Raw genomic sequence first — 21,683 nt, 5'->3', positions numbered from 1 at the left:
TATATTCAATTGTGTTAAACATTACTTTGTTTCCCTTGAATACTGTATACTGCAGTATGGTAATTTAAAATGCCAAAAAAGTAGAGAGACGAGGCCAAATATGTTCAAATATCCCCCAGTACAATTAGACACAACAATTGTGTTTTTTAGGAAAAAGAAGCGTTGTAAGTCGGTCAGTACTGTTTATACAAATGTATATATTTTTATTTCGTTCTTAGATCACGTGGTTTTGTTATGGATTTTGATATTAAAACCACGTGGTACATACGTCAGACACTGCGCAGCACATTATTAATGTTTGTTATTGTTTTTCTCGAGTCCTATTTCCAGTTTGTTCACCCGTCTTTCTGCATATTGAGAGAGTAGGATACTGTGTCAACTGTTTAAGCTGTTGCTGAAAGATTGTCTTTACAGGTAGGATTTTCAGTGAAAGATTTTTAAAAAATTTACAGTTTGTTAACCTTCATTATTTTTGTTGTTTCCATAATTTTTATTCAACCTTGACCTTACTAGGTTTGTATAAAATCATGAAGGTTTGACTCCTTGGTATATTAGCCTAATTAATTCGGCGTGAACGGTTTGACCCATTTTACAGACTTTTTTTCTCACTGTCAAACCGTTGCCGTTGGAAAAAGACAGCGCCCTTTGACAAGTCTAATTAGTTGGAGTAGGTATTACACACATTGTCTACTGTATGATCAAATCCTACTCTAGATAGGTCAAATTATGTTAAATACCAAGATGCATCTATTGTCCCAGGCACATTTCGCGTACTCGCATATTTTCTAGACCAAATACTTTTGCCACATATTATAATGTTTACCCTTCTCACCAAGATGCTGCACACACATCATGACATGTATTTAAACATCACACAGCATGTGTACGGCTCATTAATACATCATACAAAAAAAAAACCCATCAATACTCTAACTTGTTGTGTGAAAAAAATAAGACAGTCAATTAAAATTTTGTTACTAATAATTATCAGCACTATGGAAAAAGGAGAAAAAAATCTTGTACCTGGCCATATATTAGATCTTAAGAATGATAACTGACCTTTATTATTTAATTGTATCTTTAATAAACATAATTATTTTACAGCACATTTTATAGTTGTAATTAGTGTCCCCCTTTTGAAAAAATGTACGCCCCTGGGGTTATGTTAAAATAGGAACACATACGGTATATTAAATAATATATACAGTATGATGATGACCCACCTTTTACCTCATATAGACATGTTTTGATGGCTTTCCCCCCCCCCCCATTTTGAGGCCTCAAACCCCATAATAAACACTGTTTTTCGTTTGAGAACTGTTGTTGAAAAAAGTGGTCTCTTTCGGCACCACCCCCTATTAAAAAGGTAAATCAAAGGGTTGCCAGAATGGGGGATGTGCCTCCTTCTGTTTGGATGTTTTAAGGGGGACATAGCCCCCATCATCGCCAAGACAATTTTGGACGTGTGACAGGCTAAAAATGGCCTCAGGTCGATATTAAGGTAACGTGTTACCAATGCTGAATATCTCTCAATCCATTGAGAAGTTGCAGTACTTTGAAATTAGTTTTGACGGAAAAAAAATGTTGCAAAAGAGTGATTTTTGGCAATTTTGAGATGTTCCCCTACGTTGCCATGGTAACAGGAAATGTAAGATTGGGCATGCTGTTACAGAGGCTATGGTCCAGTCAAAATTTGTGCCAAGTTTCATTAATATTGAAGCATTTTTCATCGTTTCATAGCAGTTTGAACTTATAACTGGAGGCTTTTCAATGAAAACGGTTATGTTATACATGTAGGTTGTCTGGAGTGCTCCTAAGAAACTCCAGGTGCAATTTCATCCAAACTTTAATCAAGTATAGTTGTGCATATTTTATTGTCAGAGTTATGGCCCTAAATGATTTTTTATTTTTAAAGTTTGTCTGTACTACTTCTTTCTAACCACAAATGTAATTTCAATGCAACTTTGCAGGATTGATCGGTAGCTCAAGCACTTGCACTGTGCACATATAACACAGGTTTTCTGCTTGAATGATTTTTGGCAGAGTTTTCACACTTGAATAAAAAAGGTGGGGTTTTTTTTGTGTTTTTTGTCTTTATGTTTAATTAAGGCTTAGTCTCATTTTAGTTTTTCCTAAAGTAATATTCATTTACAGTATATAACGGTATATCAATTTTATTATTTAAAGGATGATTTAGTTGATAGTTTTTGTGCTGTAGGGCATTACATGTAGCTTGTATTCAATCTGCTTGAATTCATTGACCTCAATAGAGGTTTTAGCAGGCCATGTAAATGATGATCAATTTCATTGTTCTCATTTTACTTTGGACATTGTATCTGTAGGACAAACATAGATTACATGTTTATTGAGTTCTGGCATTTTTATAAGCTTTTTTTATTAGCTCACCTGTCACAAAGTGACAGGGTGAGCTTTTGTGATCGCTTTTCGTCCGTCGTCCGTCCGTCGTCCGTCCGTCCGTCCGTCCGTCCGTAAACTTTTACTTTAAATGACATCTCCTCATAAACCACTAAGCCAATTTCATCCAAACTTCACAGGAATGTTCCTTTGGTGGTCACCTTTAAAAATTGTTCAAAGAATTTAATTCCATGCAGAACTCTGGTTGCCATGGCAACCAAAAGAAAAAACTTTAAATATCTTCTTTTAAAAAAACGTAAGAGCTAGAGCTTAGATATTTGGCATGAAACATCTTCTAGTGAGTGTCTACCAAGTTTGTTCAAATAAAAGCCCTGGGGTCAAAATTGGCCCCGCCCCGGGGGGTCATTGATTTTCCCTATATACATATAGTAAAAACTTAAAAAATCTTCTTTTAAAGAACCAAAAGAGCTAGAGCTAAGATATTTAGCATGAAACATGTTCTAATGGGTGTCTACCAAGTTTGTTCAAATAAAAGCCCTGGGGTCAAAATTGGCCCCGCCCCAGGGGGTCATTGATTTTTCCCTATATGCATATAGTAAAAACTTAAAAAATCTTCTTTTAAAGAACTCAAAGAGCTATGGCTAAAATATTTAGCATCAAACATGTTCTAATAGGTGTCTACCAAGTTTGTTCAAATAAAAGCCCTGGGGCCAAAATTGGCCCCGCCCCGGGGGGTCATTGATTTTCCCTATATGCATATAGTAAAAACTTAAAAAATCTTCTTTTAAAGAACCAAAAGAGTTAGAGCTAAGATATTTAGCATGAAACATGTTCTAATAAGTGTCTACCAAGTTTGTTCAAATAAAAGCCCTGGGGTCAAAACTGGCCCCGCCCCGGGGGGTCATTGATTTTCCCTATATGCATATAGTAAAAACTTAAAAAATCTTCTTTTAAAAAACCATAAGAGCTAGAGCTTAGATATTTGGCATGAAACATCTTCTAGTGAGTGTCTACCAAGTTTGTTCAAATAAAAGCCCTGGGGTCAAAATTGGCCCTGCCCCCGGGGGTCATTGATTTTCCCTACATACATATAGTAAAAACTTAAAAAATCTTCTTTTAAAGAACTCAAAGAGCTATGGCTAAGATATTTAGCATCAAACATGTTCTAATAAGTGTCTACCAAGTTTGTTCAAATAAAAGCCCTGGGGTCAAAATTGGCCCCGTCCCAGGGGGGTCATTGATTTTCCCTATATGCATATAGTAAAAACTTAAAAAAATCTTCTTTTAAAGAACCAAAAGAGCTAGAGCTAAGATTTTTAGCATGAAACATGTTCTAATAAGTGTCTACCAAGTTTGTTCAAATAAAAGCCCTGGTGTTAAAATTGGCCGCGCCCCGGTGGGTCATTGATTTTCCCAATATGCATATAGTAAAATCTGAAGAAATCTTCTTTTAAAGAACCAAAAGAGCTAGAGCTAAGTTATTTAGCATGAAACATGTTCTAATGGGTGTCTACCAAGTTTGTTCAAATAAAAGCCCTGGGGTCAAAATTGGCCCCGCCCCAGGGGGTCATTGATTTTCCCTATATGCATATAGTAAAAACTTAAAAAATCTTCTTTTAAAGAACTCAAAGAGCTATGGCTAAGATATTGAGCATCAAACATGTTCTAATAGATGTCTACCAAGTTTGTTCAAATAAAAGCCCTGGGGTAAAAATTGACCCCGCCCCGGGGGGTCATTGATTTTCCTTATATACATATAGTAAAAACATAAAAAATCTTCTTTTAAAGGACCAAAAGAGCTACAGCTAAGATATTTAGCATGAAACATATTCTAATAAGTGTCTACCAAATTTGTTCAAATAAAAGCCCTGGGGTCAAAATTAGCCCCGCCCCGGGGGATCATTGATTTTCCCTATATGCATATAGTAAAAACTTAAAAAATCTTCTTTTAAAGAACTCAAAGAGCTATGGCTAAGATATTTAGCATCAAACATGTTCTAATAGGTGTCTACCAAGTTTGTTCAAATAAAAGCCCTGGGGTCAAAATTGGCAACGCCCCGGGGGTCATTGATTTTCCATGTGTATAGCAAAAACTTAAAAAATCTTCTTTGAAAAAACCCAAATAGCTAGAGTTAAGATATTAAGCATGAAACATCTTTTAGTGAGTGTCTACAAAGTTTGTTCAAATAAAAGACCTGGGGTCAAAATTGGCCCCGCCCCGGGGGTCATTGATTTTCTTTATATGTGTATAGCAAAAACTTAAAAATCTTCTTTGAAAAAACCCAAATAGCTAGAGTTTAGATATTAAGCATGAAACATCTTCTAGTAAGTGTCTACAAAGTTTGTTCAAATAAAAGCCCTGGGGTCAAAACTGGTCCGGCCCCAGGGGTGTCATTGTTTTTAACTATATGTGTATAGTAAAAACTTAAAAAAAAATCTTCTTTCATAAAGCCCAATGAGCTAGAGCTTAGATGTTTAGCATGAAACATCTTCTTATGGGTGTCTACCGAGTTTGTGCAAATAAAAGCCCTTGGGTTAAATTGGCCCTGCAACGTTTGGGGGGGGGTGGCAGGCCTATATACAGGTGAGCGACCTCAGGGCCATCATGGCCCTCTTGTTGTTTTTTTTTTTGGGGGGGGGGGGGGGGGGGTTGTGGAAATTTTTAGTATGACTTGTGCTGGACTACTTTTGAAGGGGAATTCAATAATTGTGTTTCTATTAGGCTTGTAAATATGTTGTATCAAAAAGACAGAATAAGTAGTCTTGTAAACATGTTGTATCAAAAAGACAGAATAAGTTAAATTTTTGCTACTATCAACATACTGTTGCTCCAGTTATGCTGAGACTTTTTTAAGAAAAGGATTTAAGTGATTGTGTTATTTGGCATGCAAATTTACGTTCTATCAAAACACAAAAAAAAAAACAAGTTCTGAATTTTCTGCAATGATTTTATCATTGAAATATTGATGATCAAAGTAGTTATGCCTCTTTATTATAAATGCAAGTTTTCTGTGAAATATTGTTCTTAAGAATTTTAGCTCACCTAAAGCCCCACTGTCCGTCGCCGTGCGTCGTCAACAATTTCTTTAAACAACATCTCCTCAGAAACCAATGACTGCACAGTCACCAAACTTTACAGGAATGATCCTTGGGTGGTCCCCTGCCAACGTTGTTCAAATGGTTCCAGTCTGTTGCATAAGTAGGTCACGGTGCCAGAAAAGGAGTTTAAAAAATGCAAAATTAAAAAATCTTCCTGTCTGAAAGTACAAGGCCTAGTCTTTGATATTTGGTATATGATATCACCCATAGGTCCTCTACCAAAGTTGTTCAAATTATAGCCCTGGGGTCAAAAATGGCCCCGCCCCAGGGGGTCATAGGTTTTCCTTATAATTTGTATATAGTAAAATCTTAAAAAATCTTCTTGTTTGAAGGTACAAGGCTTAGAGCTTAGATATTTGGTATTTAATATTATCTATAGGTGCTCTACCAAAGTTGTTCAAATTATAGCCCTTGGGTCAAAATTGGCCCGTCTTGGGGATCATAGGTTTTCCTTATATATATAATAAAAACTTAATAAAATCTTCTTGTTTGAAGGTACAAGGCTTAGAGCTTAGATATTTGGTATATAATATTATCTATAGGTCCTCTACCAAAGTTGTTCAAATTATAGCCCTGGCGTCAAAATTGGCCCCGCCCCGGGGATCATAGGTTTTCCTGATATGTGTATAATAAAAACTTAAAAAACTTCTTGTCTGAAGGTACAAGGCTTAGAGCTTAGATAATTGGTATAATCTATAGGTGCTCTACCAAAGTTGTTCAAATTTTAGCCCTGGGGTCAAAATTGGTCATAGGTCATTATAAGGTTTTCCTTATATGTATATAAGTTAAATCTTAAAATCTTCTCCTCTGAATTGACAAAGGCTAGAGGTAAGATCTTTGGCATGAGGCATTATGTAGTGGAACTCTACCAAGATTGTTCAATTTATAGCCCTAGGGTCAAAATTGAATTTTAGACCTAAAATGTAACTTCACTTTTGTATATCAATTGCATTTTATACTCAGGTGAGCACATTGGGGCCAATGGCCCCCTTGTTTATATATTAATTTATTATATAATATATACAGTTGGATAATATTTATTATGTAAATGGGTATTCTAAAATTGATTCTGATTGTCAGACATGATATTATATAAAATGAAAAAAAGGCAATATTCTCCATCAGGTGTCAAGTAAATACTTTCATCAATAGTCACATGTTAGATTTTCTACTTTCAATCTCTATAATATCTAAGATGTTGTGTTAATAATTATTTGACTGTATAAAATGCCCCAGTGAATAAATAAAAATTCTTTAGTTAGTAAAATTTGAACAAATCATGACTTAATTGATAGAAATAAAGAAAAGATTATATCTGTTTTACTCTGAATTATGTATAGAAAGAGGTCTATATAATTTGCTTTATAGATTTAAGCTGTGACTAGATAATACATCATACTTATAATACGTACTTATTAAACATACAAATCTTAGAGGTTAATAAATGCAATATGCAGCTCTCTTAATTTCGAATTACATAGGAGAAACTTAATCTCGTCTCCTTTGTGTACATGTGGTGCCATAGAAACTGTTTCCCACTTTCTGCTCAGTTGTCCTAAGTACCATATCATACGTCAGCAATTCTTTGACGACCTACCCTGTGCCCCAACCCTTAATAATCTTCTTTTCGGCAATGATCGCCTAAGTATGGACATCAATCAGAATCTGTTCACACTTGTCCAGAGCTTCATTGAAGCATCAAAGCGTTTCGATTCATAATTCCCGACTCAGCGTTTTAAACATCGTATTTCCATGACAAACTGTGTGACACAACTTTTTTTTTTTTATTGTTATTATTATTTTTATTTTCTTCTCTCTTTTTTTTTATTAAAAGGGAAAATGAATAAACAAAAAATCAAGAAAAACCTTCCGAAAAATTATAAATTTAGATCAATTTTGAACTTAAAAACATGCACTGATCATATAAAGTGAAATAACAAAGACGAAACTCCATCATGGAAAGGAATTAATATAAGTGTTATGCTTGTTTTCCAATCCATATATATTGTGATGTAAAAATGTTACATGCTTGTAAAAATTGATGAATAAAATATGTTTAAACTAAATGCAATATGCTTAGTTTATTAAAATCACAGCTCAGTATATAGATTTGATTGAATGTGAAATTTACTCTGATTTATACAATTTTTTGTTAAAGTCATTCAATACTCTAATGATCTTTCAAATGAATAAAGTGAATACATGTACCTATTGTACACTGTGTCGATCAGTGCCTGAAGGTATAAGCTGTATCTAGATTGTAAACAAGTGAAACTAGGTTTGTAGGTCATGTTTATAACAGTTAACAACATAACAACAGCTGGTTCGCAAGATAATACATTATGAACTCAGCTAAAACTTTCTTTGTTTAGCAAACTGATCTATTTCTGATGATAATTATAGAAAAAAAAAGTAATTATTTTTCTGATGATATAGAAAAAAAAAAAATATTTTTCTGATGAAATAGAAAAAAGTAATTATTAAATTATGTTAAAAGAAGTAGCTTAAGTTTTTAAGTTAGTACTTACTTTATAAAATATTTTTAAGACATAATTAAATTACTTAAATTTGGGTTGAGGATGAGGTAGGTTCCAGATGGAGTTCATTTAGAAATGGTTTCTTAGGGTTTTGAGGGTATTTTTGTGTTGACTTCTAAATAAGTAAAATATAATCATAGAAATCATTCTGTTGTTTTGACTGGAACTTTAAAGGGTATAAAGCTTCATACAAGCATTTTGGAGGTAATTTTTTAGAATTTAAACAATAATTTTTGCAGTAGATATATAGCTTTATACATGTTAACTTGAGAAAATATTTATCAAATGAAGGCGGTGAAAAATAGTAGAATAACTTGAAAAATATTCTAATCTATCTCTCAAATGTCATTTTGTTAAGTTAGACTTTTTCAAAAATAAAATTTAAGCTATAACAGTCAGGTCATTGTGCCATCTGAAAACGTTGGCCATTATATTTAGCTTGACTTTTATTTTCTTTTTTTTTTCTAAAAAAAAAATTAGAGGTATTAATTGTTACAGTCAGTGAACGAACGAATGGCATTCCCGTTAACATCAGCAAACTTTAACCTTGATCATAACTTTTTAAGTTCTGGTGTTTTGTCTTTGATACTCGGCCAGACAAGACCTTCAAGTAGACCAGACTTAACTTGACCTTCATTCATAAGTGATCTGGACCTTCAAAGTCAAATGTCTAAATTTTGCTCCATTTTTTTCTGTAACTGGCTATTACTTTCATTACTTTAATGAATGAATTGTCTTCAAACTTGAACACAGTGTAACAATTTTTTAAGATAGACCTTCAAGTAAACCAGAAGACCTTGACCCTCTTGACCTTGAAGATCAAATTGTTTAAATTTTCAGCTTTTTAGCTCACCTGAGCTTGCTCAGGGTGAGCTTTTAGGATCGGTGAATGTCCGTCGTACGTCGTACGTCCACAATTGCTTCTGAACACTCTAGCGGTCGCATTTTTGCCTCAATCATCATCAAACTTGGTCAGGATGCTTATCTAGTTGAAAGCTTGGATGAGTTCGAACATGGCTTATCTCGGATGAAAAACTAGGTCACAAGAGCAAAAAATAGAAAAACCTTGTGAACACTCTAGAGGTCACATTTTTGACCCAATCATCATCAAACTTGGTCAGGATGTTTGTCTAGGTGATAGCTCGGATGAGTTCGAACATGGGTCATCTCGGATGAAAAAGTAGGTCACAGGAGCTATAAATAGAAAAACCTTGTGAACACTCTAGTGGTCACATTTTTTAACCAATCATCATCAAACTTGGTCAGAATGTTTGTCTAGTCAATTGCTTGGATGAGTTCAAACATGGGTCATCTCTGATGAAAAACTAGGTCACAGGAGCTAAAAATAGAAAAACCTTGTGAACACTCTAGTGGTCACATTTTTTACCCAATCATCATCAAACTTTGTCAGGATGCTTGTTTAGATTATAGCTCAGATGAGTTCGAATATGGGTCATCTCGGATGAAAAACTAGGTCACCGGAGCTATAAATAGAAAAACCTTGTTAACACTCTAGCGGTCACATTTTTGCATCAATCATCATCAAATTTGGTCAGGATGCTTATCTAGTTGATAGCTTGAATGAGTTCGAACATGGGTCATCTCGGATGAAAAAGTAGGTCACCGGAGCTAAAAATAAAAAAACCTTGTTAACACTCTAGCTGTCACATTTTTGCATCAATCATCATCAAACTTGGTCAAGATGCTTGTCTAGGTGATAGCTCGGATGAGTTCGAACATGGGTCATCTGGGATGAAAAAGTAGGTCACCGGAGCTAAAAATAGAAAAACCTTGTTAACACTCTAGCGGTCACATTTTTGCATCAGTCATCATCAAACTTGGTCAAGATGTTTGTCTAGGTGATAACTCGGATGAGTTTGAACATGGGTCATCTGGGATGAAAAAGTAGGTCACCGGAGCTAAAAATAGAAAAACCTTGTTAACACTCTAGCGGTCACATTTTTGCATCAATCATCATCAAACTTGATCAAGATGCTTGTCTAGGTGATAGCTCAGATAAGTTTGAACATGGGTCATCTCGGATGAAAAACTAGGTCACAGGAGCTAAAAATTGAAAAACCTTGTTAACACTCTAGTGGTCACAATTTTGACTCAATTGTCATCAAACTTGGTCAGGAAACTTGTCTAGGTCATTGCTGGGAATAAATTGAACATGGGACATCTCGGATGAAAAACTAGGTCACAGGAGCTAAAAATAGAAAAATCTTGTTAACACTCTAGTGGCTACTGTTGTGATCCAAATTTTCTGTTACTGTAACCCAACGAATATTCGCGACCAATTAATATTCGCTTTATTCGCGGATAGCCACGAAGCGCGAATATTTGTTTGCGCGAATAAGTCCGCACGATTTCGCGTATAAATTGGAGAGAAATTTTTATTTGAGACGATGTTCATGCAAAGCTACTTAACCGGATATATTCGAATTTTACGGGCACCTGTTAGGAAGTAATGTATTGTTATGAATATTGTCATAAAGCAATAAAAACACAAACTAAGTAAACAACTTCTGTTTTATAAATATCAAAAGAACTCTATGTCAATATAGCAATCAAAATAAACATCCACATTTTAATACAGTTTATGAAGTACTAGTAGGCCTATTGTCAATCACGTTCCGTATAGGGTACTATACGGAGCATGTGTCAGTTTTAAGTTTGTTCATATTTACACTTCTATACACAAAGTACTCGCACTTACTTTAGAAGTCCAGCTTTTTTCCAGTCGAGTTTGGACCCTATAAAATAAATGTTTGAATAAATCTTTTGACAAAATTGGGAAAACTATCGAGCATCACAAAAGGCTATTGTTTTTTGGATCCTATAAAATAATTGTTTGAGTGAATTGTTATGACAAAGGTGGTATAAACCTATCAAGCATCACAAAAGAGTATTGGGCGTACATAATTACAAACAGTGAAAAACAAGATGGTTTCATACAAGTATCTATTTTTTCCCGTCGAACTTAACAGCCTGTTTAGATTGCGGACTCATATAACATAATTTCCTCGGCGTGGGCTCGATCCCTGATTGGAGAAGGTATATTTTTTTATGAAACGCTTAAATTGAATGTGTTAAAGACTTTTCTAGATAAACTGTGGGTACAAATATTAATATGATTTGAAAATAAGATGTTGAAATTAATTTACCACCATTTCAACAACATGTTTAGAAATGAAGACGAACGATGTATACATGTACATATATAGAGAAAATGTTTTGTTGAATTGTGATCACAATCCACTTACCAATACAATATAAGGCTAGCGTATTTTAATCCCAATTAAGATACCAATAATGACCTCAATTATTGAAGATTAATAGTCGGCTAATGGATTTTACGGCCCCATCGGACTTTCCAATCCGCGAATAATTTTTTTTCGGAAATCAAGAAAACGCGGAAATTAATATTCGCGAATATGTCCGACCTCGACAAAACGCGAAAATTTGTATTCGCGAATATAAATTGGGTTACAGTAATTGGTCTGAAAGTTTGTTTTGATGATTTCTAAGTCAAGATCGAACATGGGTCATCTTGGATGAAAAACTAGGTCACACCGCCCAAATATGGAAAAACCTTGTTAACATTCTAGTGGCAAATTTTCGACTCAATTATCATCAAACTTGGTCAGGATGCTTGTCTAGGTAATTGCTTGGATGAGTTCGAAATCACATGTGAAACTAGGTGACCGGAGCTAAAAATAGAAAAATCTTGTTAACACTCTAGTTGCTACTGTTTTGATCCAAGTATCCTGGAAATTGGTCTGAAAGTTTGTTTTGATGATTTCTAGGTCAAGTTTGAATATGTGTCACCTGGGTAAAAAACTAGGTCGCACTGCTCAAATATGGATAATCCTTGTTAACACTGTAGTGGTCACATTTTAGACTCACCTGTTATGAGACTTGGTCAGAATGCTTGTCTAGGTAATTGTTTGGATGAGTTTGATAAGTCAGATGAGCGATCTAGGGCCATCATGGCCCTGAGTCAGACTTGTTGCTGTAACTGGCTCTAACTTTGTTATTAATGAATGGATTGACTTCATATTAAGATACAACATTCTTTAGGATAAGACCTTCATGTAATTTAAACTTAAATTGACTTTGGCTCATTAATGACATTGACAGAATAATCAAGCTAATGCAGTCACCCATTTGCCGGCGTTGGCATCCCTGTGGTGTAAGCTGGTATCTCCATAACTACTGAAGGGAATGGATCGAAACTTCACACACTTGTTCTCTGTGATTATCTAACATGATTGGCACAAGTCCCATAACTCTGATTTGCTTTTTCGCATAATTATGCCCCTTTTTCGACTTAGAAATTCTTGGTTAAGTTTTTGCATTTAAGAAATTGGATTGATTCTTTTACTTCACACACTTGTTCTCTGTGATTATCTTACATGATTGGCACAAGTCTCATAACTCTTGATTTGATTTGTTTTTTTATGCCACCATGTCAAAATTGGCCCTGCCCGGGGGCAGTGATTCTCATTATGTACACATAGTAAAAACAGATATTTGACTTGAAATGTTGTTTGGTGGACCTGTATCAAGATTGCTTTGAATTAAACCATTGGGTCAAAATTTTGCCTTGCCCAAGGGGACAGTGACCTACTTTCTTGTCCTTTGATGTACAGCAATGAAATTTTGACCGTGTGCACAGTTTTAGTTGTAAAATTGAACTTTGATATCAGGTGACCTAGATTTTGATGATGTGACCTACTTTCTTGTGCTTTGATGTACAGCTATGAAATTGAACCATGTGCACAGATTAAGATGTGAAGTGAACTTTGATATCAGCTGACCTAGATTTTGACAAAGTGTCTTACTGTGTTGTCCTTTGATGTAGTCATGAAATTTAGGCTGTGTGAAATATGACCTTCACCACCAAATTCACTAGACTCAAGTGCATTGATATATTCCTACTCTGATCTTTTATTGGATTAACAATAGATTTAACCACTAATCTGATAATAAGAATTAGATAGGTCAGTGATCTATGCATTATGACAATCTTCAATTGTATAGAAACAAAAAAAATCTGTTCCTACACCACTATTTTGTGTTGTATTTAAATGCGGTGGCATAGCATTTTTCTCAAATGCAATCTTGTTTCATAATTATGCCCCTTTTTCGGCTTAGAAATTCTTGGTAAAGGTTTTGCTTGTAAGCTGGTTATAATCTCCATAACTACTGAAGGGTTTGTGCCTTTTTTGGGACAATTTTATGCATTCATAATTTACTCGATAAAACACCTTAAAAGCCTTTATACTTTTTCAAAATATTTTATGTATTCATATAGGTAAGCATTATTATACTCAATGAAACACCCTTGTGACAACTTTTCAAATAGTCGAGCGTTACTGTCCTCCGACAGTTCTTGTTTAATGCTGTAATTGACTGATAATTAACTTTCATGCGTGGTAATTAATAAATGAATAATCGATCTTCATACTTTGATAAAACAATCTTTTGGACAAGATCTTCTAAAAGGTTGAACTGACCTTGACCTTGAGCTTTAAATGACCATGAATGTCAGGGTCAATTAGATTATTGAATTTTGTAAAATTGTCATAATTTTTTGTTATTTATGTATGGATTTGATTCATACTTGGATGAAAGAATACATATGACAAAACCAACATGTTGAATTATCCTGATAGCTATATATAGACCATGACCAGGTCAAATTTATGAAATTTGCTTACATTGTCATAACTTTGTAATTTATTTGTGGATTTGATTCAAAATTCTTTGACAGAAAAAGCATATTCTAAAAAAACTGACATGTTGATTAAACCAAATGTGAAATTTTTACAAGATAATGTTTTTTAGGAGTATTTATTGCTTTAACAATTTTCTTTCTGTTATGTGTTTGTGGAGAATGCAGGCCCCAGCTAGGCAATGGCTCTGGTTTAGCAATTGGTATGTAATGAACTATAATTTAAAGAGGTGCAACCATATTCTTATGCGATGATTATTATGCCCAAGAAAGTTTTGTAGGGGGTTATATTTGAGGGAGCTTAAAGGTCATTTAAATTACAAAGACCCCCTACAATTCCAAGCCCTTATTATAAACTTTCTTGTCAGGCACTCACAAAAACTTCATATAAGCATTGAGATATTGCAGTTTTGTTACTAAATAATCATTTTGATTAATTATGTATAGGTATCAAAGTCTATAATAAGGTGGTTTAACTGGTGTATAATAACTAATTAACTATATAATAATAACTATAGTTAAACTGGTGTAAATTATGTGATAATAATTAGTTATTCTGTATGATATAGATAAAAGGTTATCAGACTTTACATGAGTGTTCTACTGTATTTTGATAACAGTTATCTTAATTCAGAGTGTATTGATTTTTTTTCTCCTGACCATAACAATAATAACTCTGGTAATCATAATATTGTCCTCTACCATTAACCTATTTATGATATCTGTATTTATATGTTGACAGATGGGCTATAGATATAGTATGCTTGTTGACATAGGTGGATGAAATGGTGTCAATAGACTGTAACTTTCTATGGCTTTTTAGTTCACCTTAACACAGTGCAGCATACTCAATTGTGCTCAAGGGGAGCTTGTTGTGATCACCGAGTGTCCTTTGTAAGTTCTCCATCATTGACATTTAATTTAATATATCTTGAACCCTTTGGTCAACAGTGTAAAAGCCAAACAGAAATGATCTTTCAATGGTCCTCTATGAAAATTGCTCAAATGATCAGTCAGCAATAAATATGATGGCTGCAAAATCTGAAAATAGAAAAAAAACAACATATTGATTAAACTCTATGGACTTATCGTTAAATGGCAGTACTGTTCTTATGTCCCTGCCATAAAATGGCCGGGGCATATAGTCTTACCCTGTTCCGTCATTCCATCCTTCGTCCTTCCGTGATTCCTTAATCATCAGTTTCCGTTCATTATCTTAGTAACGGTTGCACACATTTAACTCAAATTTGATATAAGAAAATACAGGTCATGTTTGAAATTGGACATGGTTCAATGATTTTTGACGGAGTTATGCCCCTTTACTTTGAAAAAATAAATTTTTAGTTTCTGTTCATTTTCTCCCCAACATGCAGTTTTACACATTCAACTTAAATTTGACATATGGATATGTCAAAGGAATGTGCAGGTCAAGTTTGAATTTGATCATTGTTCAATGATTTTTGGCAGAGAAATGTCCCTTTAACTTTGAAGAAAAGGAAATTTTCAGTTTACATTTATTATCTCCCCAACAGTGGTACATATTCAAGTCAAATTTAACATATATGTCATAAGAATACACTGGTCAAGTTCAAATTTGGTCATGATTAGATGATAGCTGACAGAGTTATCCTGATGCAATTTACAAAAGGTTAACATGTAGAAAAATTGCTGGTGTTAAGGGCTTTGAACTTAGAATGAAAAAAATTGTTTATGCAAACAAATTTGGAACTATATATTATAACATTTGAAATTTTGGCTGCATGCGTGGGCATCCATGGCGTGACAACACATTTCTAGTTATATTAAATTTTTGGCCATCTCCAAAAAGTTTTTGTTTTCTCCTATTTCTGAAAATAAAATCCCCTCCAACAGTTAAATAAAATGCAAGTTAAAATAGAATGATCAAAAGGTGGTCCTTTCTAGAGATAGAGATACTTAGATTTGTAAAATTGTTCAAGTTGGTAACTAGAAAACGTCTGTTGTATGTATCATTTTTAGCTCGACTGACTTACATTGAAAAAAATTGAGCTGTTATTGGTATACATACATGGTGTCATTTCTGTTGTGGCTGCTCAGCCTGCTGGTAATAATTTGTTTATTTCTTAAGGGATTTTCTACACTTATGACACATACAACCCTTTGAATTAAAGACCTTCAGAGAAACTGTGCTGAGAACTGAACTTGACTTATAATGGACATTGACCTTCAATGTAATAGTTTTGATATATGCTTTATTTTTGCTACAATTGGCTATTTACTTTCTTCTTTTAAACTGAATATTTTTACTTTTATAAGAATTTTTCTTACAGTTGATTTTTAGCTCACCTGAGCTAGCTCAGGATGAGCTTTTAGGATTGTTGAATGTCTGTCCATGGTCCGTTGTCCGTCATCTGTCAATAGTCCTCATTTGTTCGTTGACACTCTAGTGGTCACATTTTTGCCTCAATCATCATTTAACTATGTCAGGATGCTTTTCTAGGTAATTGCTCAGATGAGTTCGAAGATGGGTCATCTCTGATGAAAAACTAGGTCACAGGATTTAAAAATAGAAAATCTTGTTTACATTCTAGTGGCTACTGTTTTGACCCAAATATCCTGGAAATTAGTCTGAAAGTTTGTTTTGATGATTTCTAGGTCAAGATTGAATATGGGTTACCTGGTGTCAAAAACAAGGTCACAAGTCCAAATATGGTAAAACCTTGTTAACACTCTAGTGGTCTTATATTTGACTCAATCATCATCAAAATGGGTCAGGATGCTTGTCAAGGTAATTACATGGGTCAACTAAGTCACAGGAGCTTAAACTAGAAAAATCTTGTTAAAACTTTAGTGGCTACTGTTTTGATCGAAATATCCTGGAAATTATTCTGAAAGTTTGTTGTGATGATTTCAAGGTCAAATTCAAATATGGGTCACCTGGGGTCAAAAACTAGGTTACATTGCTCAAATATGGAAAAACCTTGTTAACACTCTAGTGGCCACATTTTTGACTCAATTGCAATCAAACTTGCTAAGTAATTGCTCAGATAAGTTCGAACATCAGGGTCATCTTGATGAAAAACTAGCACTGGTCTCTTCATGAAAAAAGCGGCTACACTAATTACTGCCGAGTAAGAGCCGATTTGCAGTTATATTTAATTGCTGACAAATATAAAACTAGCAAAATCAAGTCATCTGTACTAAAAATACAATTTTCACTTTTTGGTGAGATCATTTATGGAATCACATTTGACCATTTGTGGCTTGTGTTCTTGCTTGTTCAGCAGGATTATAACTTGTTCCTCTGGGCTGCATCTCACATGACACTCATAATCAGTTGAAATCATGGTAAATTTGTTGCTATTTAACCCATTACTTCATGAGCATTTTGTGAAAAATGGCTGTTTTCATTGAAAAGTCTCCCGTTACAAGTTCAAATTGGTATAATACTATAAAAACTGCTTCAACACTAATCAAACTTGGCACAAATGTTGACTGGACCATTGCCCTTGAAACAACATGCTCAGGCTTAAATTTTCTGTTACCATGGCAACGAGGGGACATCTCAAAATTGCCAAAAATCACTATTTTGCGTTGATTTTTTCCATCAAAATTGATTTCAAAGTGCTGCAACTTCTCAATGGATTGAGATAGAGTCAAATGCTTTTCAGCGTTGGTTACACGTTACCTTATGATCAATCTGGGGTCATTTATAGCCTCTCACAAGTCCAAAATTTTCTTGGCGATGAGGGGGACTCCGTTCCCCCTTCAAACCCCCCAAACAGAAGGGGGCACATCCCCCTTCTGGCAACTCCCTGATGTATCTTTTAGTTGGGGGGCCGCGCCGAAAAAAACAACATTTCTCAAACAAAAAAGTGTTGGGGGCCTAAATAAGGCATTTTTTCACCATTTAAGAGACAACAAAAAGGGGGGGGGGGTTAAAAAAGGCGTTAAAAGGCGTGTATATCGTGTAATTGGTTAAAGGATACATATAAGTGTATTTTTAATAAAATAATAAAATGAATAAATTAAATACTTCTTACACATTGTACTCAAAGAGCACTTAAACAAAATGTTTGCCAGGAATGTTCCTTTATGTGTCCTATAAAGGATTGGTCTGTATCAGGATTGATAATTTACAAAGGTTGTAGCAGTGCATTAACATATCTAAGTATTTTGTGATTTTACTGAAACACTTGATACAAGCTGTTATTTGTCTATTAGATTGGCACACACAAAGGTCTTTGTTGCCATACAGGAAATAGGTTATAAGTCACTTAATGTTTGCTCATCCTTGATTAAAGATCATTTTCAACACTGTAACAAGAAAATGTTCAAATCAATCAGTAATATTATTTAGTCAAGTATTATTATCTCCCGCCGATGGAATCGGGAGGGGGATATAGTTTTGGTGTTGTCCGTCCGTCAGTCAGAACGTCCGTCCGCCCGTCCGTCCATCCTTCCGTCCGAATTTCGTTTCCGGAGTAGTTCTCTGCAACTACTGGCTGGAATTCAACGAAACTTTATGGGAATCATCAATATCAAGAGGAGATGCGCATATCATAGGCTTGTTCCGGTCAGACCCTTTAACTCAGAGTTATGGCCCTTGATTAGTTATGTAGTATGCATATAGAGTAAAAATTGTTTCCGGAGTAGTTCTCTGCAACTACTGGCTGGAATTCAACGAAACTTTATGGGAATCATCAATATCAAGAGGAGATGCGCATATCGTCGGCTTGTTCCGGTCAGACACTTTAACTCAGAGTTATGGCCCTTGATTAGTTATGTAGTATGCAAATGGAGTAAAAATCGTTTCCGCGCTACTTCTCTGCAACTACTGGCTGGAATTCAACGAAACTTTATGGGAATCATCAATACCAAGAGGAGATGCGCATATCGTCGGCTTGTTCGGGTCAGACACTTTAACTCAGAGTTATGGCCCTTGATTAGTTATTCAGTATGCATATGGAGTAAAAATCGTTTCCGCGCTACTTCTCTGCAACTACTGGCTGGAATTCAACGAAACTTTATGGGAACCTTCATACCAAGAGGAGATGCGCATATCGTCGGCTTGTTCGGGTCAGACACTTTAACTCAGAGTTATGGCCCTTGATTAGTTATGCAATATGCATATGGAGTAAAAATCGTTTCCGGAGTAGTTCTCTGCAACTACTGGCTGGAATTCAACGAAACTTTATCGGAATCATCAATATCAAGAGGAGATGCGCATATCATAGGCTTGTTCCGGTCAGACCCTTTAACTCAGAGTTATGGCCCTTGATTAGTTATGCAGTATCCATATAGAAAAATATTTGTTTCCTCGCTACTTCTCTGCTACTACTGGCTGGAATTCAATGAAACTTTATGGGATACTAAGAGGAGATATGCATATAGTCGCCTTGTTCCAGTCAGATACTTATAACTCAGATTTATGGCCCTTGATTAGTTATGTAGTATGCATACATCTCATTGGCATTTCCAGATTTTACTATTTAACACAAAGTTATGGCTCTGTTATTGCCCTGAATATTTATCAAGTTCAAAGAATATTACTGTTTATGCCATGATTAATATATAAATAAAGCCTTAATTATGTCTTTAGTTGTTGTGTTAATAATAACCAGTACTCGGCGGGGGATATAAATTCAACGAATTTGCTTGTTACTTTTGGAAGGGATTGAATTCTCTTTTGCCCAGATATTGAAATTCTGTTTACATTTATACAGCTAGAGTGCTGTGACCTATATTAGTCAGCTGTTACTGGGGATTATGTTTACATTAAGGCATAGATACACAACTGTTTATGTACTATTTTGATCTTTACCACTTATAAAACCAATATATCAGCTCATTAATGTTTATATTAAATCAAACACCAAAACTTTTACATGGACTTCAACAGCAAGTATAGTTTATTGATCTAAAATATATTTTGTATTATGCTTTTAGCAGGTAAATCCCCCATTTCTTTCCAGTACTCTAAATTTCAGGCTTGTTTAATTTAAATGTTATGTGTAATTTAGAAGTATATTTATAATGTACTTCAGTTTTTTATCTACATGTATGGTGAGATATTACACTTAATCTTTTATATGTATACATATATAGACACTTTTGTTTGGTTTATATATATATTTATATACATGTACCTATACATGAGTTTACAAACCAAAACATTGTCACTTCGCATGTCAAGAGATTGTAAAACCATATAGGTAAACATTATGCGTTCAGCCGTTCATTGAACTAGACTTTAGGCGGGATATTTTTGCACCTTTACATTGTGGTTTTTGAGGTTTGTTTATTTGTTGAGGATATATGTGATTCATAACAAGAAGGTTGGTGCACTATATTTCTTTGTGTCTTTGTTTAGATGTAGCATGCCTGTTTCTTTGTTTATGTGAGTTTGTTTCAGGCTTTTTAATTTGTATACAGGTGATTGTGATATGGAGGTAAAATTATTGATTACACAAATTGTAACAGTTTGTTTTGTTTAGAACATGTAAGTTCATGTAACAAGATTTATAATTTATTGTATACAGCTTGAATTAGACACATCTTAACTTGTCTTCTTCAATATGTCCGCCAAAATTTTTGGGAGACATATTGTTTTTGCCTTTGCCGTCTGTCTGTCTGTCCGTCCGTACAAACCCAGAGGTACTCAAGTACTTGTGTGACTTGGAGAACAATAGGTTACTAACAGTAAATTATCTTTGATCCTATTGATTCCGTTTTTACTTGTGTGTCTTTTTTTAAGCTTTGTGTGGTTAAAAAATGGCTAAAAAGATCAAAGGCAAAGTAACACAAGTACCATTTCGTAAGTATGTCCGTTCGCGTCCAGCCTTCACAGGTCAAACTACTGGTGGGATTTCAACCAAACCTTACAGGAATGATCAGTGCCATTCCTAGTTGTGCATTTTGCCTTCGCTGCACAAAATTGCCGCCAGAGCTAAAAAAAGAAAAATTTTATCCGGCTTTCACAGATTAAACTACTGGTGGGATTTCAACCAAACTTTACAGGAGTGATCAGTACCATTCCTAGTTGTGCACATCACCGGCATCTTCCGTTTTGCTGCACAAAATGGCCACCAGTGCTAAAAATAGAAAAATCATGTCTGGCCCTCACAGGTCAAACTACTGGTTGAATATTTCAACCAAACTTTACAGGAGTGATAATTGCCATTTCTAGTTGTTCACATCACCAGCACATTTGGCTTTGCTGCACAAAATGGCCGCCAGAGCTATAAATAGAAAAATCTTATCCAACTTTCACATGAGTGATCAGTACCATAACAGTTTTGGGAGACATATATTATGTTTTTGTGACCATACCCCTTCCCGAGTTCAGGTATATTATACTTAACTGATGGACAAAGTTGAAAAACTAAAAACTGTAATATTAAAGTATTACAACTAAGAGATTAACTTACAATATTATAACTAGGTCAGGTTAATAAATTATGGTTGTATTATTTATAGATTTTAATATTATCTGACAGACTGAAACTTAACTTTGATGTTTGGTTTTTCATTGGGACAATGTTTAAAAGTAATAGAAAGAGCAATCAAAATACTAGGCTATCAAAATTTGTACTACAGGGCATAGGGCTCCAGTAAAAATCAGATAGCAGATCATAAAACATGCAGTTGCTAAAGAATTTAAACTTAAGACAAAAACGTAACTGTTAAAATTAGTGCTGCAGTAAACATAAAGTTCAAATACAATTTTGTCATACAGAAAGTGTACTTCCAAAACTAACAATTACTGTGTGGTGAAATGTACTGTCATCCTGTGTCTATACTGCTGTGTACTTCTTTAATAAAGCATGTACACCACATGATGTGTAAGTCTCTGTTGACCTACCAAGCTCACAGTATGCACACAGCAAGTACTTCTTTAATAAAGCATGTACACCACATGATGTGTACTAAGTAAGTCTCTGTTGACCTAC

The 21,683-nt window shown here is 34.6% G+C and overlaps 1 protein-coding gene across 2 annotated transcripts in view; it reads left to right on the top strand.

Annotated features, from left to right (window-relative positions):
• Positions 1-256: 256 nt before the first annotated feature.
• The window catches only part of LOC132755548 (protein yippee-like 2), a 55,430-nt gene continuing 34,003 nt past the window's right edge, over positions 257-21,683 (top strand). Inside the window, exon 1 of one of the 2 annotated variants that reach the window (XM_060746428.1) lies at positions 257-414. The gene's annotated coding sequence lies outside the window, so the exon portion shown is untranslated. Of the gene's footprint in view, positions 415-19,934; positions 20,070-21,683 lie in introns of those variants that run through there. The other variant, XM_060746429.1, reaches the window with a different exon arrangement.

Source organism: Ruditapes philippinarum, unplaced genomic scaffold (assembly GCF_026571515.1).
Source record: "Ruditapes philippinarum isolate M1 unplaced genomic scaffold, ASM2657151v2 ctg2558_1_1_1_1, whole genome shotgun sequence".
Lineage (NCBI taxonomy): Eukaryota > Metazoa > Mollusca > Bivalvia > Venerida > Veneridae > Ruditapes > Ruditapes philippinarum.
This window is presented reverse-complemented; position numbering and strand designations above follow the sequence as displayed.